This window comes from Amphiprion ocellaris, chromosome 1, assembly GCF_022539595.1.
Source record: "Amphiprion ocellaris isolate individual 3 ecotype Okinawa chromosome 1, ASM2253959v1, whole genome shotgun sequence".
Classification (NCBI taxonomy): domain Eukaryota; kingdom Metazoa; phylum Chordata; class Actinopteri; family Pomacentridae; genus Amphiprion; species Amphiprion ocellaris.
This window is the reverse complement of record NC_072766.1, coordinates 41,332,266-41,338,255: the sequence shown is the minus strand read 5'-3', so window position 1 is coordinate 41,338,255 and position 5,990 is coordinate 41,332,266. Positions and strand designations below refer to the sequence as shown.

General features: G+C 36.5%; 1 long non-coding RNA gene across 1 annotated transcript; it reads left to right on the top strand.

The window, feature by feature from the left end:
- The first annotated feature begins 2,031 nt into the window (after positions 1-2,031).
- On the top strand, positions 2,032-4,833 carry LOC129349323 (uncharacterized). The gene is made up of 3 exons (XR_008602303.1): positions 2,032-2,242; positions 2,871-3,029; positions 4,326-4,833. It is a non-coding gene; the product is annotated as an uncharacterized LOC129349323 (long non-coding RNA).
- Positions 4,834-5,990: the final 1,157 nt, after the last annotated feature.

Here is a 5,990-nt window from a genome sequence, read left to right as displayed (position 1 = left end):
CGTTCCCGGTCTCTCTGTTTATCGGTCGGATTTCTGGATTTTAGACTCAATTGAACATCTTCTTGGTTTATTTCGTGAAAAATGAAACATCTCTACTCAGATCTGATAACTTGAGCAGTGTGAAATTTTTACATTTTCATAAATAATAAGGTTGAATTCCTTGAAGTATATTTGCAGTATTTGATTTTAAATTGTACATTTAACAACAAAATAGCATTTTCTTGTCACTTATTTTAGCCTTAGTCCTTAGTTTAGCTTAGCATATTAGCATTAGCAACTGTTTCTGCAGCGTTTCTGTGTGCTACAGGACTTATTCTGGTTAATCATTCAGGTCAAACAAACAATTTAAAGTTTTATTTTTAGGTCTTTGAGGGGTGAAACAATCATTTGTTTATATAAAGTTTAACATTTATCTATTTGACAGTCTGTAGATATTTGGTCAAAATTAATCAGAATTTGATGTTTTTGTGATAAATTCTGGAATTAGAGGACTTTAAATAACAAAAAAATAAGAGTTTGCTGTAAGAACTCTAGTTTTCACAAATAATAAGACTGGTTTCCTTGAAGATATTCTTAAAGAACACAAAAGATGATTTCTGGAACATGTTGGTGCTTCACATTTACTGTATTCGACTTTAAATTGCACATTTAAAAACAAAATGTTTTCTTGTTGCTGATTTTTATAAATTCTTGATGAGACCTCTTATTTTCATTATATGGTATCACATAATGTCTTTAAATTTTTAAAACAATCTATAATTTATCAATAAAATAGTCCTACTAGAAGCTAAAATAAGCTAGTTAGCTTAGCATATAGCATTAGCGACTGTTTCTGTGTGCTATTGTTTGTTTTACCTGCATGATTAACCAGAATAATCTGGTTAATCATGCAGGTAAAACAAACAATTCAAAGTTATAATTTGAGGTTTTTGAGGTGTATAGCAGTCGTTGGTTTAATTTATATAAAATTTAACATTTAAAGGCCACAAAAGATGATTTCTGGAACATGCTGATGCTTCATATTTATGTATTCGACTTTAAATTGTACATTTAACAACAAAATAATGTTTTCTTGACACTTATTTTTATACATTCTTGTTGAGAGCTCTCTTATTTTTATGCTTTGCTAACATATTGTTATATGGCACAAGTTTTATTCAAGCAATTTATAAAATAGTCCTACGAGAAGCTAAACTAAGCCAGTTTAGCTTAGCATATTAGCATTAGCGACTGTTTCTGCAGCATTTCTGTGCGCTACAAGATTTATTCTGGTTAATCATGCAGGTAAAACAAACTAAAGTTTTACTTTAAGGTTTTTGAGGTGTGAAGCAGTCATTAGTTTAAATTATATGAAGTTTAACATTTATCTATTAGACAGTCTGTAAATATTTGGTCAAAATTAATCGGAATTTGACATTTTTAGCATCTTTTTTGCCATAAAATGTGTTAATTTGGTGGGAAAATGTCATAAATATCACAACAGCTAGAAAAGAAGGATAAAAATTGAAGTTAAAACTGCGCTTGGGATAGTTTGTGCTAACTGTTAGCCTTAGCTTCAGCTAATTTAGTCACCTTTTTTTCTATTTCTTTATTTGAAAGCTCAATTTTGATGCCCCAGCTTATGAAATATTGAATTTATGACACATAACTCAGACTGAATCCTAGCGGAGGAAACAAGCTTTCAGCAAAACTTTATAAAAGTTGCTCCATGAGGAGTTTGGAACACCCGAATATCTCGGAAACACTGTTCCCTCTAAGCTGCGTGCCTGCGCAATTGCGCACTGCTGACACGGTCTCTGCGCACAGAAAATCTGCGCTGCGCACAAAAAAAAAAAAATCCAATCTAAATTGAAAATAAAATAAACACGTAACAATTCATTCTGTGCTATTTTTCAATGTGAGTCAGTGAGTGACCGGTGACTGGCTGCTGCAGCCAATGATGCGATTCACATACGTATTTACCATAGACTGTATATAACGGTATTTACGCAGCTAATCAACGTCAGGCGTCCTTATGTGCAACTACCGTTGTTGTCATAGATATGAATGAGTAGATAGGACACGCCCCTTTGAGCTGCGTGCTACAGCGAGGCTAAGCTTGTGGGGGCAAAGTTTCAGTGCATTCTGTTGATGTAGACGGCGTGAAAACGGAAATAAGAAGTATGCCGGCTCACTGTGCTGCATACAGTTACACACTGCGTCGTATGATTGAGACAAGGAAACTTGGAATGACTTTTCATAGGTAAGAATAGTTTTTGGCTCTTTTTTCATTATGAAATCTTGTTGAGAGCTTCCAGTCTATGAGAGCTAACTAGTTAGCCACTAGCAAAACGCTAAGGCGAGCTAGCGGCTTGACAACCAAATACCAGACGATTAATAGTAGCTGTAGTATAGTTGTACAAGCAGTAGTAGTAATACTAAAAGTACAAGCAGCAGTAGTAGTATAAACAGCTGTTAGAGTCATAGAAGTACTATCAGCATTTGTAATAGTATTACAAGTTGTAGTAGCAGTGCCAGTATCAGCAGCAGTAGTGAGTACTACCACTACTACTAGTAGTAGTCACATTGCTATTACTACCACCAATACTACCAATAGTAGTTATAAAGCCTAACTCATGTATATCCAGATTACCATCTATGTTCTTCCTCCAAACCCATTTTATGATTGGGATTACAGGCAGTTCTTTAGGACTGCTCTCAAATAATTGAAATGTTACTAAACAAAGTTATACTTATCAAATTAAATAGCTCTGGTCTCCAGTATATTGGCGAATTTGGTTCTTTGTACTTAATTTATTAGCATGATTTCTTTTTAATATGTTGTGTACAGACTTAATTACTTCTCTGTCTACTTTTCTAACTCCATGTAGGTTTCCCAGAGACTATGGGTTGAGGAGGAATTGGAAGTTTGTCGGCTTAGACCTGGTGTCATTCCATCAGTGTTAAACTTCCCGGCTCATCTTGGAAGAGTACGTGCCAGAAAGACCACGACCAAGCAGCCTTGAGATCTTAGACAGCGTCTCCCTGAGGTGGGTGTCAACAGTGTTCACAGTCAGGTCTGTGGTAATCCCATCAAAAAACAAAACAGAAAAAAATCTAGATTATAAATCAACATGTAATCAAAGCACTCTGTGTATAACGCCATAGTATAGGATGTAGTTCAGAAAATGTCAAAGTATAGTATGCTTTACTCAAGAATAACATAGTATGGCCTGTAGTTCATAGTACAGCATGTTGGCAAGAAAAAAAAACAAAACATAGTTATTATGTGGTTCAAAAAGCCAGGGATGAGAATGACAAATGGAAAAAAACTCTGAAAATGTCTGCCGAAGCCCCGAAGGCCCCCCCCCCCCCCGAAAATAGGCGGATGTTGTCATTAACATAAACAGCGAGAGATGTTTACAGATAGCAATGCCGATTTCCGTTCTCACAGCTGTATCTGATTTTGCAAAGCGCGTTGCCGAAAGATGTCGGCGGCGGGATGGCCATCACAAGCCTCGGCTCGCGACGCATCGGCCGGCCGCTTGCCTACCCCCCTACAATTTTCTCAACGGATTTACACGATTCACAAAAACTATACTTTCGGCGGAAAAAAACTCGGAATTCCGCGGATCCGCGGAAAATTCTCATCCCTGAAAAGCACAAAATGACAGGATGTTGCCTAAAATTGTCATGTGTGATATGTGGTTCAAAAAATGTCATAGTGCAGTATATTGTCAAAATAGTATGTAATTGAAGAAAACATCAGAGTATAATATGTCATCTAAAAAATGCCATAGAATAATAATTTCATTGCACAAGTAAAAGTATAGTAACTTTTAAAACTGTTCGAATTCTTATATGTTGCTAAAAAAAACAAAAAAACTAAAACAAAAAAATATTAAATTAATATGTCAATTAAAAAAGCCTATAGTATAGCGTGTCGCCCAACAGACATCATAGTATAGCATGTCGCTCTAAAAACGTCACAGTATAGTCTTTAGTCCACAGCTGTCAGTAGGTGAGGAGCAACACAAAAACAGTCCAAACGCTGGTTTCCAGAGGGTTAGACGATAATTTATTTGAAAGAGTAAGTTTACAACAACACAACATGTGAGGGGGTTAAAAGCAAATGGGTGTTAGTAAAATAAAAATAAATAAACAGAACTAAAAGTGAACTTCATGTTGACATTGATGGACATTCCAACCAGGAACAAAGTAAAAGATAATCAATATGAAAAAAAACTCTTCCTGTTCACCTCTTAAAACCCAACAACACACCACAGTAGCAGCCTAAACTAAAACTACCAATTGATTCCCTGTTTTCCTTTGTGAACAATTCAAAGGTCCCTCTCTATCTCCCCACACATCCACCAACCACTGGAACACATCTCCAAAGTTCTGCTGGGCCAGCTCAGCTTCCCCTCAGAAGAAGTGCTGCCACCTGCCAGATGAAGGAGCCTTTTGAGAGGCAGCTGGCATCATGATTGGACTGTACTTTGGTCTGTTCCAATCCAGCTTCAGCTCCAGAGACGGCAGGTGGGACGAGTCAACGGAGGCCTGGTGGACGAAGACATGCAGCTGAGTACAATGCAGAAAACAACAGAGGAGGAGTGCAGCAGCCCAGAGCCAGAACAACCAGAGTAGCATCGTATGTCTCTTAGAAAACATCATAGTATAGCCTTTGGTATGAAAAAACACCATCATATACATCATAGATTGTACAAATAACAAGTCAAAGGAAAGAGACATACATTGTAGAATTGTAGTAATTGTGGGCTGACTGATTTACTGATGATCGGTATTTTATTTTTTACTGATTTACGGTAATAAATAAATTTAAAAATTGTGCTACTTTGGCTCTGAACCTTTATCTACCTGGTTGCTCTGTCTTCTGGAGTGACTTGATTGGTTATACGTCACGAATAAAACTCCTTTAACTTAACATCTGTAAACAAAACAAAAACGTATCAACAAAGTTTTCTGTTAGAGTTTGTGTTCTTCTAAGTTTAACTCCAAGATTTTAAATATTTTCATTTACTGCAAATGAATATCTACTCCAAATGTCTCACTAATAATCATTATCAGCCTTAAAAACCCACAAAACACCCCTCTATACTCCACCACACTTAGTACAGTCCGGTTTCCCCTTCTATAAATCTGCTTGGAATTTTCCACTTCCTGTTTGTCAAAGTGGCCTTCTACCTGGACAGGTTTTGTTGGAGCTCATGCAACAAACATTTTGGGTAACTGCACTTTAATATGGATGGATGACACTGAATTAGAGTCTGTTTTAATGAGACTGAGTTAAGATGTGTAGCTCTGTCATTAAATAGGAAATTATTTCTCAGAATTCACAGAGAAAAGTCTGAAATGTTTGCTAGGTTAGCGTCCCACATGTTCTTTGGCTCAGCTAAAGCTAACTCTCTCCAACTTCTGGATCTCTTGAGTTGCTTGTTGTTAAAATATCTTGCTAGAGGTGCTGAAGCTCAGAAAGTCTGAGATGTTTGTTCAAAATAAGCTCATTCTCAAGTCTGATCTGAACTGTCCTCTTTTGTTTGAACTTTCCCTAAACTTAGGAGTTAATGACAGAGCAGCACATCCAGACTCAGTCTCATTTATGTAGAGATTAAACTTCAGTGTCATTCATTGATGTTAAAGTGCAGTTTTTCCAAATGTTTGTTGCACATGCTCCCGACCAAACCAGTCCAGGTGGAAGACAATGTGAAGAGAAAGCTCCAGAGGATGAATATCACACATTTACGTTGGAAATAAATGTCCTTTAATTAGACATTGTCATGCAAAAGTTGGATTTCCCTTTAATGATGTTCAAATCTTTGTTGAGTGTTTTGTTGATGTTGGTTTCTAAATGTTTTTTGACACTCGGCCCCAAAGATTAAAACCTTCTATGGCCCAAAAGCTGCAACAATTCCCACATTATCAACTATCTTTCTGACTAAACTAAGGTAAAAAGTGAAAAACTGCCTGATTCCTGCATCATGAATGTAAAT